The sequence below is a fragment of the Crocodylus porosus genome, unplaced genomic scaffold (genome assembly GCF_001723895.1).
Source record: "Crocodylus porosus isolate Cpor-Errol unplaced genomic scaffold, CroPor_comp1, whole genome shotgun sequence".
In the NCBI taxonomy this organism is placed as follows: Eukaryota; Metazoa; Chordata; order Crocodylia; family Crocodylidae; genus Crocodylus; species Crocodylus porosus.
Genome location: NW_017728943.1, coordinates 19,637,562 through 19,648,735, shown reverse-complemented (window position 1 = coordinate 19,648,735; position 11,174 = coordinate 19,637,562).

Sequence of the window (11,174 nt, the reverse complement as noted above, 5' to 3'; positions counted from 1 at the left end):
GCCCCCTGCAACACCCCCAACCCTGCTGCTGCTCCTCACTGCCTCCAAAGCACCCCCCCCCAAGACTGCTGGTGCCTCTCACTTCCCTCAAAGCCCCCCCCCAATACTGCTTGTGACCCTCACTGCCCCCACATCCTACTTGTGCCTCTTGCCCCCCCACAGCCCTTGCCCCCCAGGCCTGCTGGAGGGACCCCCAGCTGCCAAGGCTATGGGGCCAGGGACCCAAGTCTGCAGTTCCCTACCCCCCACAGCAGGCAGCTGCAGCAGAAGCCACATGGAGCCAGCTCCCCCACTCCTGCCACCTGTCACTGGTAGGTGTTGTAAGGCTTTGGGGACTTCTTTGTCAGCGCCTTGCCCCACAGCAACTGGTGAAACCCAGTTTCAGTACCACCTAGTTGGTCTGGGCACTGCCTCTTTCTTGCCTGCCACATGTTGGATGTTATTGTTGGGGAGGCAGTTCCCTGTCAGTGGCCCAAAGGGGTCAACCCTGGGGTATCTTCATGGAGCTCCAAACCTCCCCTTTACCAAACCCTTAGCACGTCCTCGGCCTGGGTAGATGCTGCTCCCAACAGGTCTTCCCCACACTGCCTGCCTTGAAAGGGCTGGGTCTTCCTGGCTATTAACCTTCAGGGGTCTGCCCCTTGTCTTCAGGCTAGCTTCCCCCCTTCTAAGAAATGAACTGCCCCGTCCAGGGTCAACTGCAATTTAACTGTAAACACCAGCTCCTGCTGGTGGAGCTCCTGAGATTCTCTCCCTCTCTCTCTCAGAGCCCCATTATCCCCTCAGAGAACTCATACATCCCCTCTCTTCTAGTAGGCATGGGTACTCGGGACCACCCTGTGCCCCGTTTCCACCAGTTCTTCTGACGTCCCCACCCTGAGGCCTGGCTAACCTTGAGGTCTAGTTGTCCTGGTCCTTCCATCTGGTGTCACCTCTCTTCCCCTTCTGGGGGCTTGTGGTTCTCCATGCTCTGCCCACTCTGGGGCTGTCTGAGGATGGCTGTGGGCTTGAGGGTTTGTCCTCAGCTACAGTGCCTGAGCTCCAGGCTGGAGCCCTGCCACTCCCCAGCAGCATCCCTTTTGGTTGCTGCCCCTCAGTGGGGCTCCCTTGCCCTTGCTGGCCCCCAAGGCTGCCTTCTGCCTCATTGGTCAGGGTCCTCTGGTGGACAGCTGGCTCCTCCTCCAGGCAGCTGGAGTTGGAGACTCCCAGCTCCAGAGCCAGCATCTCCCAGCCGGCGGTCTCCTCCTCTCTTCCTGGTGCCAGCCCAGCTGGTTCCCCAGCTGTCTTTTGAGCAGCCTGCACTGCTTGGAAGCCATACCCCCAGTTCTTGCCAATACGTAGGCTCAGGCAGCTGTGGAACTCCCAAGCCTGGACCTGCATCTGCGTCCCCATCTGCGTCTCTTCCCAGCTGCCGCTCATCCTGGCACCTAAGGTAAGTGCTGGGGCACGTTGATCAGGGGTCCAGGCCATGCTGGGGGGGCTCCTACCTCCGCTGTCACACTGCCTGCTCAGGTGTGGGCGGGGCTGGCTCCCCCTCAGCCCTGCCGGTGCCCCCCCAGGCATAAACTGCAACCCCCCCAGCCCTGCCAGAGGGGCCCCCATCCCCCTGCAAGCCCCACTTACCTCAGGCTCCAGGACAAGAGTGAGGCTGAGCTGAGCCAAGCAGAGCCATGGCCGACTGAGAGTCTCAGGCTTTGCCCTTTCCCTGCCTCTCCCCCTCTGGGCAGGGCTGGGGATTTCCAGCCCTGTTTGCAAACAGCTCTGGCAGGCTGGAGTTCAGCCAGCCTGCAAGCTGTTTGCAAAAGCAGGGAATCTGCAAGTTTCTCTGCTAAAAGGAGAAATTCACTTTTTCTCTGATAAAAGGGAGAAATCCATGTTTTTTTCTGTGGGAAATGGAAAACCCAGATCCCTGGTTATGAATGTGGCTACACTTCTCTAGGGTGAGGAGCAGGAATGCAGGTTTCCCATTTCCCACAGAAAACCAGAAAAAAGTGGATTTTCCTTTTTCACTGAGAAGCACGGAAGCGGAAAGGGATCTCGGTGTCCTAGTGGACTCCAAGATGAACATGAGTCGTCAGTGTGACCAAGTCATCAGCAAAGCTAACGGCACTTTATCATGCATCAGCAGACGCATGACAAACAGAACCAAGGAGGTGATATTTCCCCTCTATCGGGCACTGGTCAGACCACAGTTGGAATACTGCATGCAGTTTTGGGATGTGGATAACCTGGAGAGGGTCCAGAGAAGGGCCACTCGTATGGTTAAGGGCAAGCCCTACGAGGAGAGGCTAGGGCACCTGGACCTCTTCAGCCTCTGCAAGAGAAGGCTGAGAGGCGACTTTGTGGCTGCCTATAAATTCATCATGGGGACACAGAAGGGAATTGGTGAGGCTCTACTAAGGTGCTCCTGGGGGGGTCACAAGAAATAATGGCCATAAGCTAGCAGAGAGCAGATTTAGACTGGACATTAGGAAGAACTTCTTCACAGTTAGAGTGGCCAAAATCTGGAATGGGCTCCCCAGGGAGGTGGTGCTCTCCCCTACACTGGGGGTCTTCAAAAGGAGGTTGGATGGGCATCTGGCTGGGGTCATCTGAACCCAGCACTCTTTCCTGCCCATGCAGGGGGTCGGACTCAATGATCTATTGAGGTCCCTTCTGACACTAACATCTATGAATCTATGAGAAAAACACAGATTTTTCATTTTAACACAGAAACACATGGATTTTCCACTTTTGCAAAGAACTTTGCAGGCTGGCACAGTTCCAACCTGCAAGAGGCTGGGGGAGCAGGAGAAGGGTGGTCAGGCAGGGGTGCCATTTGCTTGTGCACACATACACATGGCCACCAGGCAGCCTGGAGAGCAACTCCCACAGATAAGTCTGGCGGGGAGGGGAGCAGGGATTGAGGGCCCCATAGACAAGGAGGTGGGGAGTTGAGCTGGGCTGGGGCTAGGGCTGCCCAGGCAGGGTGGTGCATTGGGCTTGGGGTCTGGAATACGTGGCTGCAGGCATGGAGTAGGATGGAGCCACAGCACTACTAGGAGCCAGGGGTTGGGGGCTGGCTCTTTTTCACTACGTCAAACATCTATTATAACATATTTAATTTAAAAAGTATTTTTTTCATGATTTATGGTTTTTTGAGTAGTTATATATAAAGATGATTGCATAATAACTCAAAATTAAGGTTTACTCATATATTGTGTGTGGAGGAGGTATGGGGTTGTGCATGTGTGTGGGGGGGTTGCCTGCATGCTAGGTCCTGGGAGTTGGCCAGGGGTCTGGGAATGGGGGGTGTGGGAACAGGGAGCATGTGCATCAGAGCTTGCCTGGGCAGTGCAGTGCTAGTGCAAGTGTGGGGCCTCTCTCCCAACAACTAGCCTGTGCCTGTCCCCACAACACTCCACATGGAGTTGAGTTCTGCCCAGAGCAGCCTGCACTGTGCTCCTGCCCTCACCCACCAATGGCATTGTCCTGGCCCCAGCCAGCGCGCACAGCTTTCTGGAAGGGCTGCCTTCCACCCACTTGGCTGCTGGCCAGTGGCTACTCATCATGCCAGGCTGGCAGAGTGGGTAGAAAGTGGCTGGGAGTTGAACTGGTGCCCCCATGCACTCGGGTAGAAGCAGCTCAGTTGCAGCTTCCCTCCCACCTGGCTGGGTGTGTGATGCTTTCATGGCCATGGCACTTTCCTACAGTTCCTGCTGCCCAGAATGGTACAGCAGGGGAAGAAAGAGGAACAGGAAAGAGGAGCTACTAGACATGGGGGGAGCTGAGCAGTAGCCAGGCAGCTGCAGCAGTAGTGGGAACAGCCTCACTGGGAAGTTGAGTGTGCTGGCAGGGGCTGGGGCCACTAGTGGGTACAGGGTGAGTGCAGTCAGAAGCATAGTGTAGGCTGCTTCAGGTGGGAGCAGGAGGGGTTTGGCCCCATGCGGAGTGCTGTGGGTGGAGTCAGGAACAGATGCAATTAATTGGTGGGCCAGATCTGGCCCACAGGCCTTATTTTGCCCACCTCTATTTAGGGCTTGTTATTCTTATTGCCTACTACTCTCTCAAACATGCAATTTACCTAAATATTATAGACATACCTGTTGTTATAAATTGCTTTGTTCAAGTTAAGCAGTCCGTCCATCAGTCCATCCTGTGGCCACACTGACCATTGGGGCCCCTTTGATGTAACAGAAACTTTCCTCTATTCTTCTTGGTCTTTTGCAATCCTTGCAAGAATCACCAATGCTGCAAAGACAATCCAAGCATTTAGAGGTTACAAAATATCAGTCTTAAGATCACCTTTGCACCTTATCTTCAGTCCCCTGACGTTCAAGCTCCTTGATACAGCCTTTAATTATTACCCAATATACTATAGTCTGGGTTTTTTTATTTTACCCTCAGAACCTTGATTATTTCCATAGCTGTAAATATAAAACAAGCCTGCCTCGGAAGGAGACTGTTGCCCATATGACTTCATTTCACTGGTGGAGAAAGCTGGTGAATACTGAATAAGGCAGAGGCTTGTATGAAGAGAAAGTATGAAAGGCTCGCACAAAGAGGCTTGCTCGAAGAAAAAGTATTCTCCACAAGAATTCTGGAGAGCTGGAAGCAACCCCCGTCTTTGTCACAGAAGGTAAGATTGCACTGTGGATAAAACATCTGTTTGTATCTTGTGTAGACATATCTGATCTAGCTTTAAGTTAACTAGCTTGGGTATCTACATAGCTATATCTGTCCAAGAATCTGCACTGAACTAAAATTAGGTGACTGAACTAAAATTAGCAACAGGAATCAAGGGCAACAAGAAGCCCTTCTTTAGGTATGTAGGAAGCAGGAGGAAAACAAATGGGAGTGTGGGGCCCCTGTTCAACAACTCAGGACAGCTGGTTACCAGCACTCAAGAGAAAACTGAACTCCTGAATGACTATTTCGCTTTGATCTTTCACTAGGCCAAGGGGAAAATCATGCCCAATAAAGTACAGAGTGAGCAGGGTAGAAATGACTGCCTTCGTACTATTGCTGTAGAACTGGTGTGTGACCAATTAAAAAAATTAGACATATGTAAGTCAGCCAGACTGAATGAACTTCATCTGAGAGTGCTGAAGGAGCTGGTCAAAGTCACTGCAGAACCTCTGAAGCTCTTGGACAACTCGTGACACTCTGGGGAGGTCCCTGTGGACTGGAAGAGGGCCAATGTTGTGCCCATCTTCAAGAAGGGGAGAAAGGAGAACTCAGGTAACTATAGGCCAATTAGCCTAACTTCTATCCCAGGGAAAATCCTGGAAAAATTCACTAAGGAGTCTTTGTGCGATAAGCTTGCAGAAGGTAGGATTCTGAAGGACAGACAGCATGGCTTCATCACAGGCAGGTCTTGTCTTGCCAACCTCATCTCCATTTATGACCAGGTAACTCGCCACCTGGATAGAAGAGGTTGACATTCTTCTCAATTTGCCCACATCTCTCCTGAAGTGTGGGGCCCAAAACTGGACACGATACTCCAGGGGAGTACCCCACTAGTGCTGAATAGAGTGGAAGAATCCCTTGATTTGTTTCAAGATACACTTCTGTTAATAAATCCCAGTATGCTGTTGGGTTTTTTTTACAACAAGAATATGCTGTTGGCCATATTCAGATTATGGTCCACTGTAATCCACAGATCCTTCTCTGCAGTACTGGGCATGCAATTATTGGGCATACAATTATTCTGTCCCAGGTGCAGGACTCTATAGTTATCCTTATTGAATTTTATCTAACTGTAGACCATTTTTTTACTTCCAAAAAGCTTTAGATCTGGTATCCCATGATGCTTTCACAAGAACATAGGAGGATTGTGGGCTTAACTGTAAGACAGTCAGGTGGGTAGGAAGCTAGCTGCAGGGTAGAATGCAAGGAGTCCTAATGAACGATCTGTGTCATCTTGGCAAGAAGTGGCCAGCAGTGTCCCACAGGGGTCGGTGCTTGGTTCAGTACTATTCAACATCTTCATCTATGATTTGGATGTGGAGGTGAAGAGCTCACTGACTAACTTCACAGATGACACCAAGTTATGGGGAAGCATGGTTATACTTGAAGATAGGCTGCAGATACAGGCAGATCTAGACAGGCTGGGAAGTTGGGAGGATCAGAACCAGATGAAGTTCAACGTTGAGAAATGTAAAGTGCACCACTTGGGAATGAACAGTCCCCTGCAAAACTACAGGCTTGGCAACACCAATCTGAACAGCACTATGACTGAAAGGGACCTAGGGGTAATAATAGACCACAATATGAACATGAGCCGGCAGCACAACGCCGTAACCAGTAGGGCTAATAATACTCTGGCATGCATCAATTGATGCATCTCCAGTGAAACCAAGTGTCGGGGTAAACCGAACAGAATGAATTGGGCCCCAAGGTCACGGTGGGCCAGGGTGGGAATTAGATACGGACAGGTGGGATTAATGGCGTAGAGTCAGGAGATACGGACCCGGAGTGGATCGAAAGGCAAGAGGATTTATTTGACTTACGCTTCAGGCGTAGGCAGCGATGTCTTCAGTTACAGTTAGGAACGTACAAACAACAAAGGGGTCTGTTGGCCCACGAGGTTCAGTCCGAAGACCTAGTCCCAGGGCTGGTCAACAGCTCATTAATGGGGAATACACACAATAAAACAAAAACTGTAACGCATAAACAATGAACCGCGTGACGCCAGTCCAAGGTGATGGACAATTGAGTGGTCGAAGGAGAAAGCCGAGGTCGGAAGCCAGGAGGTGATGCAGCGGAGACGTCAGGTCAGTGGAGTGAGCCGAGTCGTAATCAGTGACGGAAGCCAAGGTCGATGATCCGGAACCGGGTTACAACAGAGTCCAAAAGGGTGATCCAAAATCGTAGCCATTAGTCAGTACCAAGGTGAATCAGAAACCAGGCGAGCGTAGTCAAAACCGTGATACAACGAGTAGTACAAAATACCAAACAACAGAGTCAAAGGAGATCGATAGGCCCTAAAGCCTGAGAGACACTCCCTGCTGCAGCAGCCTCTCTTCTCAGCTAACTGATCTCTCCCTGAGGGAGAGGTTCACTGAACTTTTATATGAATTTGGTAGCCAATCAGAACCCTCTCCGCAGAGACCTTTCTAGTCCGATTACCTCATGTCAGGTTCTGACTGAGCATGCTCTCAGTCAGAAGCTGACACAATCTGAGCATGCTCTGTGGGGAAAGTAGGTCAACAATGATTGACAGGTCTGTAGGTCACCCAGGGGGCAAGGGCTGGGTAGGCCTTGGAAGTTTCCAGTCACAGAGTCAAATGCTCATGTCAGTCCAGCTCTTCTGTGTTGGCAGCATATACTCAAAATTTTGCTCTGACACCAAGGAAGGGATTCTTCTGCTCTACTCAGCATTGGTGAGACCGCAGCTGGAGTAGTGTGTCCAATTCTGGGCACTGCACTTTAACAAGGACGTGGTAAAGCCTGAGAGAGTCCAGAGAAGGGCCACCCGTGTGATCAGAGACTTGCACAGCAAGCCATATAAAGAAGGGCTGAGGAACCTGGGACTCTTCAAAAGGAGACTGGACAGTCATCCTGCTGGGGCTATCTGACCCCAGTTGTCTTTCCTGCCTGGTGCAGGGGGTTGGACTCAATGATTTTCTGACATCCCTTCCAGCCTTACAATCTATGAATCTATGAATGTAGGTCAACACTTGGGCCATCTGCCCCTGCTGAAGTCTGCGCTGCTGTAGTTAGGCCACTGTGTAAATACAGTCATGCCATTGACTGAAATACAGAAGTACCTTAACCCAGAGATTCCCAAGAGGTATGCATTGCACACTAGTATGCTTCAATAGCAGTGGAAGTGTGCCAGGAAAAATGGGCTGGCTCAGGACCCAGCCAGACCAGCCCCACCCAGCAGGTTTGGGCCCAGGGACTGGATGGGGCCCATGAAGTACAGAGTGAAGTATTCCACCAATTTTAATTCAGAAGATAAAGTGTACCCTAGATGCCAAAAGTTTGGGAAACACTACCTTAACCTCTGATGCTGAGAAGGTCACATAAACCACAACAACCACAGATCCCATGTGAGACAGCTAGTTTGCAGAAGCTCTGAGTACCTGCAGTCACAGCTGAAGACAATGGAAGCTGAGCTTTGAATCTATTCAGTGCTGTAGAAATTCTAAGCAGGTGAAAAATCAGATTTAGGCACCTCAAACTGGTCACCAGAATTAGCTGCTACTTTTGATATTATTCCCTTGGCAAATAAAGCTGTTGACAATTCTGGGGCACTTCAATAACAGCGAAGAACATTCTGAAAATGCCCACCTGAAAAATAAACAATTCTTTATTTTAAAGCAGGGTTTCAATGTTCTGCAGAAAATTGAGCATAGGGACCACACACCAAACAAAAAATATAAACAAACTACTGAATAGTCACTCTTTTAGCGTCCCTTCATTCTGGTGCACTGAGTAAAGCACAGGTTCCATCAAATTAAAAAAAAGCAGAAAAAAAAAGCAGATGATCATGTAATAAAAGAACAAAATGCCAACTTGTACATGGGGTGCAAAATAAGCTTGCATGTGACATTTTCATTCTGGCATTTCCTCACTTTTGAGGACTTAAATTTGCGACCTTAACATTCTTTTAATATATGTTTTTGCAAGCAACTTCTTAAACTTTTTAAAAGATGAACTAGTAAAAAAGCCTCTCTCTCTCTCTCATAATAACATCTACATGGACCCTCAGCAGGGTTAGAACCTTCGAATTCAACACAGACATTTCTGCTATTGAGCTAATCCATTACTTTACAGCAGTAGTAGGTTGTTATCCTCTTTTTGAACCAGTTATCAACAGCTGCCTTCTGAACATGTGCAAAGAAAGATTTTTCAAAGACTGGATAGGTCAGCAGCAGAGACCAACGTTTTTGGCAGGCAGACCACAAATTAGCCCTGCACTTTCCCTAAGTGCCACTCTAATCATCTGCCCCGCCTTATCTACTATTTTGCTTTCTGCCTCCTGCCCTGTGCTCCTTCCCCAATCTTCTGTTCTGTTTTCTGCTTCCTAACCTATTTACCACAGTGCTGCCTATTCCCTTCATGGCCTGCTTGTGTGCCTCACACAGAGCATACTCAAATTGGCTACCCTTACCCTACAGGAACAGCAAAAGGCACATCTCTGCTACCAGGACGACACCATTGCTAACCTTCAGGCCCTTGTTTCAGGGCGTGGAGGTACTAGAAAAGGGGTTAGCAACCCCCAGCACATGTGCCAGAGCATGGCATGCATGGCCGTTTTCCTCGGCACACTACAGCTGGTCCAGGCTCTGGGCAGCTGCTGCCAGCCATCAAGCCTGGACTGCCTGCAGCAAGTAGCTGGGAAGCTCCAAGTCCTACTGTGAGTAGTCCAGGCTTCATAGCTGGCAAACAACTGCACTGGGCTCTGGAGCCTGTGTTCTGTGGTGGTGGCAAGTGCATGCATGGGTCCAGGTGGACCCCGGCCTCTTTCCCACCGTCCACTTGGAGGTGTGCGCGCAGCTGACAATGCTCTGGAGCCTGGTGCAGTTGTTTGCAGCCTGTCGGCCCCCTGCTATACAGGCAACCCCTGCATATTGCCGTTTCTCTTAGCGCCATTTTGCTATAATGCTTATTTTAAATTGATACCTGATTTCACTTAGCAGTCAGCCAGTTTCACTATAATGCTCAAAGTCGCCATCTTGGGTCATTAAAAATGCTTGCAGTTGCCATCTTGGGTCATCAAACACTTTCAGTTTTGCTTAATGCTCAGTTTTTCAGGAACCAATTAAGAGCACTAAGCAGGGGTTGTCTGTAGCTGCCCAAAGCCTGGGCCAGCTGTGGCAGGAAGCCAGGAGGTTGCAAACAGCTGCACTGGGCTCTGGAGCCCTTGGCCAGATTCCATGCTGGCAGCTGCACATGCATTTCTGGGCAAATGGCTGGGGAGAGGTTGGGATTGCACTACTTGGCTCCTACCCTGCCATCCACCTGGAGGCGTGTGTACCCACCACTGCCACAGAGCGGGTGCAGGGAATCTGGAGCCCAGTGCGGCTATTTGTAGTCTCCTAGCTGCCTGCCACAGCTGGCCTGGATTCTGGGCAGCAGCTGCAGAAGATGGTGGGCAGGTTGCAAACAGCTCCACTGGAATTCAGAATCCTGGCACCAGCTCCGTGCTAGCGGTGACTCCATGTGCGCCTTGAAGTACAGGGTGGGAAAGGATCTGGGGTAGCACAACCCTGGTCCCTCCCCTGCTGTCCTCCTGGAGATGCACATGCAGCCACCACCAGTAACGAGGATCGGGCCTCTCACAACTCCCCTGTAGTCTGCCCCACCATGCCAAGTTGAGGTGTGGGTCAGGGTTGGGGTGTTTTTGCCACTCTGGCCAAAAACATTGCCAACCCTTGTACAGTACTAGAACTTCCTACAATTTTACTGAAAATATTCTTCATATGGGCAAAATATCACTTTCCTCTAATCTTCTTGGAAGCAGCTGGACAGCTTATGCTGAAGCTTTCAAATAAATATCAGACATCTGAGATGGGACATTTTAGCTTAAATGGCTAAAATCGTAATTGTAAGTGACACCTACCAGCTCCCTCTATAATTAATGATAAGTAACTCTATTTCTCAGTTCACTAGTTATATTACTTAGCCTGTACCTTGTCTAATATGGTCTATACAAAACTTTGTTAATCAGTCTCAACGTTTTTTTTTCAGACTGCGGTTCCTTTCTGTTCCTTTATTTGAAATAGGGCTTCTATTAATTTGACTTGAGTGCCTGTAAAACCCCTCTCAGCTCTCACCATTGAAAATCCAAGTTTCTACCTCCACTGCTGTCAGTAGGGAATAGTCCCCAATCTGTGCTGGCCCATAAACAACAATGCTGAGCAAGTAATGTGGCATGAAGAATGATGTACTGCATTTCCTGTTATCTTCAAATCGAGTGAAGAGGATTTGTTTGGTAATATTTTTATTGGGCCAACTATAGAATGGGGAGATACTTTAAACTGTTGGTCCAATAAATGATACTACCAAACAAATCTTGCTTTTGCCTGTTCCCTAGATCAGCATGGCTACATCAGTATTACAACACTACAACACCAGACCTAGAAACCTTAGTTTGGACTTCTTAATTTCCTGTAGCAGCAAGCAACCTTGGACGGTCTTATAGGCAACATATTGCCCAAGAGCCAGGGGTTGGGAACAAGTGC